The sequence below is a fragment of the Balaenoptera physalus genome, assembly GCF_965194825.1.
Source record: "Balaenoptera physalus genome assembly, chromosome: 8".
Taxonomy (NCBI): domain Eukaryota; kingdom Metazoa; phylum Chordata; class Mammalia; order Artiodactyla; family Balaenopteridae; genus Balaenoptera; species Balaenoptera physalus.
This window is the reverse complement of record NC_138887.1, coordinates 46,713,077-46,724,903: the sequence shown is the minus strand read 5'-3', so window position 1 is coordinate 46,724,903 and position 11,827 is coordinate 46,713,077. Positions and strand designations below refer to the sequence as shown.

At 41.5% G+C, this 11,827-nt stretch overlaps 1 protein-coding gene and 1 long non-coding RNA gene across 3 annotated transcripts in view; one reads left to right on the top strand and one right to left on the bottom strand.

The window, feature by feature from the left end:
* The window catches only part of GRM3 (glutamate metabotropic receptor 3), a 237,490-nt gene that overhangs the window by 3,289 nt on the left and 222,374 nt on the right, over positions 1–11,827 (bottom strand). The window lies entirely within an intron of this gene.
* Positions 2,610–11,302, top strand: LOC309665806. Its single transcript, XR_014266720.1, has 2 exons — positions 2,610–8,165; positions 8,281–11,302. It is a non-coding gene; the product is annotated as an uncharacterized lncRNA (long non-coding RNA).

The window sequence follows — 11,827 nt, the reverse complement described above, 5'->3', positions numbered from 1 at the left end:
GTAGAGCACGGGCTCTAGGCACACGGGCTCAGTAGTTGTGGCTTGCGGGCTCTAGAGCACAGGCTCAGTAGTTGTGGCACACAGGCTTAGCTGCTCCGCAGGATGTGGGATCTTCCCGGACCAGGGCTCAAACCCCTGTCCTCTGCATTGGCAGGTGGATTCTTAACCGCTGCGCCACCAGGGAAGCCCTGTCCCATTCTTTAAGGGCGTAGCTCTTGGTTCATAATCAGATAAACTAATTTCATGTCATGCTAAAGTGTTCATGTTCACTATCATAGTGGAAATATTCTTGCTCAGTGAAATTGCATTTTTCATAGGAATTTCTTTAAACACGAAGGAGAAACTAAGTATGAAATTTGATACTGCGTGGCATTAAGTGGGGGAACATTCACCATCTTTGGGACACTGAAGTCTTTCAGCAGACACCCCCCCCCCCCCCGCAACTAGGGAAACTCCAGCCTCTCAATTTTGCACTGATTACTTGTCTAGGTTTGTGAGAAAATTATAAAGTCAAGTCTGTGTGGCTACCTAAGGTTACAGTGGAGTCATGTGACATGGTAACGCTTTTGGAGATTTTTTCCTTTTATCATTTTTAGAATGAGGTTCAGTTTTTTTAACAATATGTGCCCACTAAAAGCTGCAATATCCTGGGGGACAGGGATGGCATAATCTACATCTCCTGAAACTTCTACAATGAAGACATAGTGTGTCCAGATAAATGCTTGATGGAAGGTGATAGTGATAATAATTCCAAATGTGAGGGCATTCATTTATTCTTTGCAAAGCTTCTTAGTATACTTTATCTAATTCTCGCTTCATCAAAGCTAGGTAAGGCAAGAGAAAGAACAAGGTGAAACGGAGCCCAAACAAGAGTGCTCCTGGCCATTCACTATGTGCGTTCTCTGCAGCTTCCTTGTAACCAACTGTCTGTCTACTTGGCATCTCCATGTGGCTGTTTAATAGACATTTCAAAGTCAAGTGGCCAACGCCTAACTTTTGATTCCCTAACCTGTCCCCATTTAGTCTTCCTTTCCTCAGTGAATGGTCTCACCATCTGGCTAGTTATCCAAACCGAAAGTCTAACATTTAAGCTTCTTTCCTTTTTTGTCTCTCCTCGCGTGTCAAACCCATGCTCAAGTCCAATCAACTCAGGCTCCATCTCCAACTACTTCTGTCTCTGCATCCAGCGCCCCGGTCCAGGCCAGCATTCCCTCTCTCTTGGCCATTGGAATAACTGCACTGCTGGGCTCTCCGTGTCCACCCTTGCTTCCCGGAAATGCTTTCTCTATACAGTAGCCAGAGTATTTTTAAATGGAAGTCACCTACCTACACACCTCCTGTGGCTTCTCTCTGTGCTCTCCTCACTCTGGTTTATGCATCCCAGCACGATTCAGACCATGCCTATCTTTCTGAATTCACCTAATTCTGTGCTCCCGCCCCTACGCTTTTTTGCTTTTGTTCTCAAACACAGAATACCTATTTCTCAGTTTCTGGCCTTTTGTAATAGCTGTTGCCTCTGCCAGGAATGTTCTTCCCTCTCTTAATCACATATCTGGCTCTTTCCTGTCATCCACATGTGAAATGTCACCCTCTGAAAAAGGCTGTCATCAGGCCACCTAGTCTGAAGTAACCAACCAGTTTCTCTCTGTTATGTTATCCCATTTTAAAGCTGAGTTTTTTCCTTGCCTTTTTTTTTTTTCTTAGTGTCTTACGTCTTGTACTCTTGACTAGAAAGTATGCTGGGGCTCCGCTTGTCTTTTTCATTCTTTTATCAGTATTGCTGGTCATGGAATAGACGCTGTATAAATATTTTCTGAATGATTGTATGAATGGTTGCCTTTCAAAGAATGGGGGAACCAAGAAGTTTAAAGAAAGAAATAATCTATTATCCTGAAGAAATGACCAGCAAATGTGAGGCCTTTCGGCAGCCTCATTTTGGAGCAGGTTGGCCTTTCTGCTTCTCAAGCCACATGGTGGCATCGACCATCACCCACGCCTGCAAAGTACTGGCTGGGGCTGTGAGCATCCCATAGCAGGCATGCTGCCTTTGACATTTTGACTAAGCTCTTCATCTTTTCCAGGATCAAGTTTTATTATTTCTGTGCAGGTTTTTCATTTTCAGAGGTTGAAGAGGAATGATGTGTCACGGGGGTACGTCTAGGAGAACCAGGGATTAGTGTGTCAGTGCTCCTTGCTGTCGACCTTGAACTAGTCTAATCCCCTCTCTACCTGCACTTTTAAAGATGGTATCAGAAACCTACTCCGATGTTCACCATACTCTTCTGGAATTTAGTGTAATTCTATTCTTTTTTAAAAAATTTTATTAATTTATTTATTTTTGGCTGTGTTGGGTCTTCGTTTCTGTGCGAGGGCTTTCTCCAGTTGTGGCGAGTGGGGGCCACTCTTCATCGCGGTGCGCGGGCCTCTCACTATCGCGGCCTCTCTTGTTGCGGAGCACAGGCTCCAGACGCGCAGGCTCAGTAGTTGTGGCTCACGGGCCCAGTTGCTCCGCGGCATGCGGGATCCTCCCAGACCAGGGCCTGAACCCGTGTCCCCTGCATTGGCAGGCAGACTCTCAACCACTGCGCCACCAGGGAAGCCCCGTAATTCTATTCTTAAGTGTGCACTTATGATTTGCTTGCTCACTGCATTCTAAGTTCTTAAAAATTGGGTATATTTTGACCATGTAGGTAAGAAGCACATGGGCTGCAAAGATAGCCACATGGAAAATCCTCAAGCTTATTATTGTCACATAATCTTCTACTAAACACCCTGTGGACATCATTATGGAAGGTTACAGAATAGCCTGGAATAATCTACCTGCTTTGTAGGGACATTAAAGGGAACACCCTATGTTAGAATGTCTAAACTCTTTGAGAGGAAGATAATGCAAATTCAAGGTCTTCTTGCAAGGAATAACAACAGCAAAAAGCCCCACAAGACTCTTCAGTTATTTTTTTTTTTCCCTAAACACTTTTTAGTGTATTGAAGGGGATTGTAACTTGTATTTTTCTGCTTCTCTTTTACTGTTTCATCTGTAGCTTTTGCCAGTGCATTTTTTTATTATGTAAAAAATATTCTCATTTTGGTACATGCTGCTGAATATAGCAGAGGAAATTACTGTTTTATGAGTTTACCACCTCAATTACTTTGCCTTTCATAAATATTTTACATATGCTTCTGTATTAACCCATCTGTTATTCCCCAAGGTAGTAAAATATGTGGAAGAGGAAAGTGCTGTCATTTTCGTGTGTGTGTTTGTGATGAGCTTTTCTATGATTTCAATGAAATTCTCATGAGATTTTTAATGGCATAAGTTTAACCTATTTTCTTAAGTGAGGTTAGGCAGATTTCTGTAATCATCCTTTCTGTCAGAAATAAGAGGTGTGCAGGCTTATTTTTGGCTTTTCTGGGAGTGAGGGTGAGTAGCAGCTGTTACTCTAGGCTAACGTGGTACTTTTTGCTCTTTAAAATGAAAAGTGAAGGTAGCTGAAAAAGACCTAATAAGGTCCACAGCTGACCACAGAAGGACCATTCACACCCATCAAAAGGTATGTTTTGCTTCACAAACTTGCTGAAGCTTTAGAGATCAATGCAGCCAAGTGGCAGCTTTGTCTAGCACCGTGACATCCACTTTTCTTGTACCAGTAAAGCAGAGACTGGCCAGGCTTTGGAGAAAGTGACCTGATTTTTTCTAAGTAACTGGGCCCTCAATCAATGCTAAACATATTTATTTAATAGATTCTCTTGGATGCCAAGTCTGTTAGTCAATTTAGTGACTGAGACTTGGTTCCTGAGAATCAGTGTGTTACTCTGTGTAATAGATCAGACTTGGAAAAAAATAAAACAAACATTTAAACAGAAGAGACATTCCAGTCTGTTCCCATCTGTTCCATTTCCTCGCTCCTGGTGACCCCAAATAATTTCTCCCAGCATGTCTGCTTTTTTAGATATTTTAATTCTGTGGTCATGGAATACAATTTCCATCCGTTATTTGTTGTCTTGTCCTCCTGCTTTGTCATTGAACCTGGTTTTTTACTCATCACCTTCATTTACCTGTGCTGGGGCCCCTTGGTCCCATTTCAAAAGAAGTGTGTGTGTTGATCATGTTGTCTGGGCAGATGTGACACTGCTAGCCACTTGTTTGGTAGCCTTGCTATGTCAGAGATTTCTCAGTGGGAGACTGAGAATCCATTATTAATAAAAGTGGGCTAGATTCTCAGGGGGTGTTTCCCCCTTTATGACCAAAGTAATTGTCTTAAACTGTTACTAGTAGTCTTAAGAGGAAATCATATTCATTATGATGTTGGATAGAAAGATGTAAACATAAGATTTAGTTTCCAAGTGTGGAGTTAGAACTTAATGAAAGCAAAGACCTCTTCATTCAGTGATTCATTTCTTAGGAGACAAGATTCATGGGAAGAGAAAATACGGCGTGTACCTTTTTAGAGACCGCGATGCAACTTAATTGCCTCATGAACAGAAATTCCACTTGGTCTTCAACTTAATACCTCAGTCCACTGTTGCCACATCATGCTGTCCTTTCCAATCATGTTCTTTTATTCTCTCTTCCCTCCCACAAGAAGTACCAGAGTTGGATGCACAATAATTTGTAAATAAAAGGACTCAAGAATTTTTTGTACTATTCTACCTATTTTTCATTCTTCTCACATCCTCTTAGTTGCTTAACATCTCCTGTTTCCCCTCTTTTCTATCCAAATGTGTTTTCAGGCGAGGAGCAGAAACTCATTCACCCCAAGGCTCAAACAGCTAATAGGAGCTATAAGTGCTACTACATCTAGGGGTCCAAATCAAAAGCCGAAAGGGTTAAACTCTAATAAAATGATGTCAGGCATTGCTCCTTCTTTCTAGTGGAGCTGATCCTGTCAGCCTCACCTTCCAGTTATCCACAGCCTCTGCACACTGTCTTAGCTTCCATTGCTACTAACCCGATTTAAGCCACCAGCATCTGGGTTAGGCAGTAGCCTGCTAAATGAGGTCTCTGCCTGCTCGCTGTCTTATATTCTGCCCACACAGCCAAAACCACGCTTTTAAAGTCAGGTCCTGCTGCAGCTCCGATGAAACCCTTCAAGTGTTTTCTCGGTTCTTGCAACAGAGAAGTACAAGTCCTTAAATAAAGTCCTTAAAAGTGACTTCCAAAGTCCTACAAGATCTGCTCCGTCTTTGCCCTCGTCTCCTGTCACTTTCACCTTTATTCATTTCCCTCTAGCCTCATTGGCCTCTTTGATGTTATTCTAACTTTGGACCTTTGCATTTGCTGTTCCCTCTGCGTGGAATGTCTTTCCCCCAGATATCGGCCTGGCTCCCTTCTTTCGTTTCCATCATGTCTCTGCTCAGTGTCACCTTATCACTTCCTTCCACTCTATAAAAACAGTAACTCTCTGTACCCTCAGTCCACCTTATTTGCCTATGTCCCATATTATTTTCTTCGCATCACTTATCAACACCTGAGTTATTAAGCATTGTCGGTTTGTCTGTCTGTGCCCTCTCTTGCCTGATTAGAATGCAAGCACCATGAGTGTAGAGTTGGTCTGTTTTGTTCATTACCACATCTCCAGTGCCTAGAGCTGAGCCTGGGCACAAAAGTTTCTTCAGTGAAGGAGTGAATTATCCAACAAATTGGTCATATTTACTTGGTTAGTGGTTTCTCTCCCAAAGCCTCTGAAATTATTCCAGGTAAGGCAGACATGTTAAAATTTTTTTTCCATGTGAGTAGGCATTTTCCTGCTCTAGGCACAGAGATATTTCCATTTATAGATGTCCTCCAGAGAATTTCACTAAAAATGAAAAGGAAGTCATAGAAATAGCATATAATAAATTGATGTTAGACCCTTTGCTTTGTTTTAAGGTTTTGATCATCTGAGATCAATGTATGGGCAGTATTTGATTAAATACATATTTTCTTTTTTATTGACATATATACATAATTCTCAGCATGGTACCCTGTTCCCAAAGACGTTAATAAATTTGGGGTTACATGGAAATGCAGATGACTATAGGTATCTCTCATACAATACCAGACTCTCTGGTTTAGGAACTCTCTTTGAGCTACTGTGTTTACATTCTGTTCTAATCTACAATACAGAAGAGAAACTGTACAATGTAATGTCATTCAAGAAAGTGATGCTTTTAAAAAACTATGGAAATGAGAGAAATTATATCTCTGGCATAAACATTAACTATGTTCATTTGTCTTCATCAAATCACATTTTCTAAGAAACTTAGTGGGTAGCCCCTTTGGAATATCAATGCCACACCTTGTCTGTGTGCAGCCTGGGTATGGAGGTCACTGGGGGCTCAAAGAGACATGATTTATGCTGTTGAACTCCCTGGTATGGGCTTTTGAGAGGAACACAAGTCTGTACTCATGCTGGTAGAACAAGATGCTGTCATGTGTGGTGCTTAAGAGAAAGCTTTTAACTTGAAAAAAATCACTGCATGTGCAGATGCTAAGATTCTCACTGTCAGAATAATCTCTGAGATGAATTTTGTAACTGAGCTGGGGCAGAAAATCCAGAGGCCACAGGAGCCATAGAGCAGCTTTTGAGAGTTTTATCTATGACTTCAGTTATCAAATTCCTTAAAGTACCTAATAGATGGGACCCTGGTTTTCTCATCTATAAATGTGTTTGTTAGAATAAATGATCCTTAACATCCCTTCCAGCTCCAGTCTGTGTATTAAAGAAGGTGGGCTCTAGCTGCTTGGGGAAAACCTAGCAAAATAGTAGAGGTAAAGAGAAAATGATTTAAGGGTTGCTTTAGAGTGGTTGTGAGACAAGTAAATGGAAATGTCAAATCAAAGAAGGAGAGGTATTAAACATCAATTTCCTAATGTATATAGGGTTACCTATTATAGCTGGAGACTATCCTCCCATCCTCAGTGAGGGAATGAAAGGGAATAGAAAGAATGAGGTTCTCAGGAGTGCTGTGGATTTTGCTCTCTTGAGGGAAAATGGATTGACATCTATCTGATTTGGATGTACTAGGTGTATTCTGCCTGGAAGCAAATGGCTCAACTTGCTGAAAACTCTGGGCTCTTCCTACGTTGGTCAGAGAGGATTTATGTTTATAATATATTTATGCCTGTGGCGAAGAAGACGTTCATTTCAGTCTGGGGTGCCAAATAACTTCCTAATTGGCTGACCAGTCATCATGGGACTCCCTGAACTGTAAAGTGCGGGTATATTATGCTGTTTTTCTAGACTAACACTGTAGAGAAGAAACTTGGCATTATGTGTGGTTTTTTTTTTTTTTTTTTAATAAAGTCCTGTTCAGAGTTGAACAATGGCTTGCCCCGGCCAACTGGGGTATCTTCAAAGCTTGGCCATTGATAGGTGCAAAAGCTTGTCCTCATGCACTTGCTTTCTGTTGCTGAAGCTCTGTGGCAAATTATACCGTGAAACTAGAAGGCGGTTCCCTCCATCTTTTTAGACTGCTGCTTTCTTTTTATAATGTGCAAATGCTTAGTGATAAACAATAATTCTATTAATTGAGCAGTTCGCACATTACCACCTAGACAAGTGACTTTCTGAATAAGGTTATGGCAGAGAAAATCAATCTCCATATGCCCATGGCTCCTCCGGGACCCAAATCTGGGCATCATTAATTAGCAGAAGCCTCTTGGCTGATCTTAATGATAATGACGTACATACATCTGAATGATCACCATGAGCAAGAGAAATACACATCCCCGTAGGACCACGTCTGGGTACATAAGAGCTCTGAGGACTGTTGGACACCGTCCATTTCTTTCTTCTCCCCCCGGTCTATGCTGATGCAAACCTATATTAGTGTCAGCAATATTCTGACCTGCGCACGGCCTGTAGGATTTTATGCTGCCAGACCTCACGTGTACATCCAGCTTGTCTCCCTCAAAATGGCGCCATTCGCTTACATTCTGCACCCATGCTGGTAGAGCAAGATGCTGTCGGGTGTAGTGCTGAAGGGAAGGCTTTTAATTAAAAAAAAAAAAATCACTGAATTTGCAGATGCTGAGATTCTCAGCATACGTTCTTGATTGGCTGTCTTTGGGAATCAGCTCTGGGAAGCTCCTTTGCTTCTAAAGCTGAAGAAAACAAAGAATGACCTCTTTTTTTTTCTCTTCCAAATACAAAGGATGTTTACTTATGTGTGTGGGTGTGGGAGTGGCATTATAAGTATGAGCTTAGGATTTCAGGGTCTCTGAGTTGTACTGCTATTGCAAGGTGCATTCCCACCTTCAGTAAATGTTTCTTGAGTGGCCAGGTGCTTCTATGGGAGAAATGCCTTCTGTGGAGGGTTCTGGACAGCAATGGGGGAAATGACTGTGCTGGGATGTGGCTCTTGGGCAAAGGATGGGACTTCAAGGGCCTCTCCTTCTCTGAACCCAGGGCCTCCTTTCTCTTTGAGGGCATCCAAGTGGAGCTCCCTGCTCTGCACTGATAGCAGTGGATGAAGTAGACAGGATGGTTTGGGCCAAGGTTCTCAAACCGTTTTCCTTGGACCATATCTGTTGAACCAGCTGGAGTATCTGTTACCGACCAGACTCCTGGCCTTTACCAAGACCCCATGATACAAAGGGTGGGGCCTGGGAATCTCCATTTCAAAGAGTTTTTTTTAATATGCAAATATTGGGGACAACTGGCCTATGGGTACACTTAGTGGAGAAAAGTTACTGTTTCCTTTATTTTTATTATTCTGACTCCCACTGTATGTAGTTAATCAGATACAACTAAAATTGGTCTCGTTTGCATACAGCAATATGTAAACATTTCTCAAATGGTGAGTTTTCCAAGTTGTCCTTAACGATGTTCTTTCTTCCATGCCTGCTTCTGAGTTAGGCCGTGCTTTTCTATCTTTTGAGAGCAACTGCTCAGATTTTAAAACCCTCTAACTGATCTTCTTTCTGCTGTCAACCACCTTAGCTGCAGTCAGGGAGCTCACTTAGACTCCAGAGTGATGTGGTGTCTCTGCTACTCTCTCGCCAGAGAATTCACCCTGAATTAATATGGTCGCACCTTCAAGGTGACTTCTTGGTATTGCATAAGGTTAAGAGTGTCATGTCACTGAATCCCTGCTAAGAGTGCAGTGCCGGTTGGATTTGGGATTTGGAGAGTGCAGCATGATAAAAGCCACAACTTCTTTGAGCGATGGAGCCTGCCTCCCTCCCCTTGAATGTGGGTGGGCTCTGTCATGCTCTCTGGGTCCCACGTGGAGAGGCGTCCCACCAAGGCACCACCTATGAGAGTGAATCACTGTGGACCCTCCAGATCAGTTCAGTCTCAGCTGACACCACAGAAGGACCCCTGTCAAGGCCTTGCAGAGCAGGTGGACTGCTCAGTCAAGCCCTGCCTGAATTCCTGACCCACTAGATCAAGAGAGATAACAAAAGGGATTTCTCCTAAGCCACTGAATTTGGGGGAAGTTTGTTATGCGGGACTAGATAACTAAATGTGTCTGTGCGGGGGGTAACTCCGTTGCTATACCGGCTTACTCTCGTCCATACATGGGGTTTTTGTTTTTACCTCTGGAGGCACTAAGTCAGAAAACCAGAAGCAATACCGGTAACAATAATCCATTGGAATAAAATGCCTGCAAATACTTAACCAGAAGAACATAAATTATGTACAACCTAAGAAAAACATATGCTGTACTTAATGCAGAGCATTTTAAGGATTTTTCTTGATTCTTTAAACAGCATACTTCCCAGTATTTAGGAGGGAAATGGATATTAATTGAGCTGAATCTATAATGGAGGAAACAGGCACTGAAATATTAAACCAGTTGCTTAAGTTTTCATCATAGTGGGTCAGTAACGCGTTTATACATAGAACTAGGTCCCATAGGCAAGTGGCTTTCAAATACGTTTGACTGCAGTTCATAGAAATAAATATTTTACCTGAACCTGGTACCCATACGTAAACTTGAGCAAACTTGGTGAAATACTACTTACCCTATTACATATGATACACTCTAAAATACTTTATCCTCTTCTCTTTTATTTTTATATTTTTTATTATTATTATTTTTAAATGTCCAGGTCAGTTTTATTTTAATTAATTAATTAATTAATTAATTAATTTGGCCACGCCGTGCGGTATGCGGGATCTTAGTTCCCTGACCAGGGGTCGAACCTGTGCCCCCTGCATTGGGAGTGCGGAGTCTTAACCACTGGACCGCCAGGGAAGTCCCTCTATTTCCTTTTTAAAAAAAAATGCTGGTCAAACATGCTAAATAAATTTCATGACCCATTAATGGATTACATTCTACAGTATGAAAAACACTGCCCCAGACACTAACCTTCCTGGGACCAGGGATTCTGTCTTATTCACCACTGTGCTTAGAAATTTCTGGTGTACAGAAGGCATTCAAGCATTTAATGACTGAATGAATTTCATGACAGTGGTTCCAGTTTATTAAAATGGGAAGGATACTAATCACAAGTCAGGAAATCCAGTGTCAACTCTTGAATCATTGCATGTCCTTGAGAAGTAACTTCTCTTATTTTCTCACCTATAAAATAGAACTTGTGATATCTTATACACATGGGATAAAATGAACCCACAAATATTAAACTATCGTGAGTAAAAGATAAAGAATTACAAATAAAAGATCAATGGATTCGTTACTTATGCACTTTGAAATGCCTAGAGATACCACTCAAATACTTCACTTTGTTACTTTACTGCCACTTCTTTAATTTGGATTAATTAGAGGAAAATTGTGGGGAAAATGAGATCTAAATTTAGACCTTTTTAAAGAAAAAAATTAAATTTCACTGAGTAACAAAGTAGTCCTAAAATGTTGGGCTGGATAGACTCGTACCTTGAAGTATTAGTTGGGCCACTAGCAGATTAGATACTGAGTGACAGCTTAAGCAGGTCCATGGCAGTTGCAGTACATTGTTTTTGTGTAAATGGACATTTCTGAAATTCTGAGGGGAGACTTGATTGGGTAAAGTGTCCTTGTTAACTCTTCAGGAATTTATTAATTCCTAGTACCTACATTAGAAAATGCCACCATATCTAAATTACTGAGGTTTGGATGTATGAGATCTGAAAAATGTCTGGGGAAGACTTAGGGACTCTGCTAAATTGTTTTAATAACAGCCAAGAGCTCTAAGCTATCAACAAGACTCTTTCTGCCCAGAGGTAAGTCATGCTGCATAGCCTAGGGTAATTTTCCTTTTGTTCTGCCTGGAAAGTTTACCAAGTACGTAGTTCATGGGAAATTTCCCGGCTTGTTTTCTAGATGAAGTAGCACAATAAGGTGGTTTGGTGCCCTGGCTTTGAAATCAGAGAAACTGGCTCTTAAGTTCTGGTTCTGCCACTTTCAATACGTGTGACCTTGGGTAGATCTCCAAGAGCTGTGAGCGTTAAATAAGCTATATCACGTGTGCACACATGTATGAAGTATTTAGCACAATGCCTAGCACAAAGGCAACAATAAATGATAGTTCCTCTGAGCTGTATTATTGTTGTTTTTATTAGTTATTATTATTAGTTATATGCCAGTTCTTTCTGGTCTGGACTAGCTAGCTTTTATAGTTTAGCTGCTAGAAAAGAGATTTGTTTGCTCAAGAAATAAGCAGGTTTCTTTAAGGTTCAAGGAAAATTATTTCACAAGTTTTACCAGGTCCTGGGACTCAGCCCTCGTGACACCTGGAAATTTAGCTGAAAATGCAGTAAGGTCTCCACCTCTATAGCAGCTGAGACCGAGGAGTGGTACACACACAGCGCATCACTGAACATGTGCTGTCAGCTATCAGTCTTCCCTTTGTTTGCTAGGAAAAGGGCAGCCCAATGAATTGTGCACTTTGTTGGAGAAA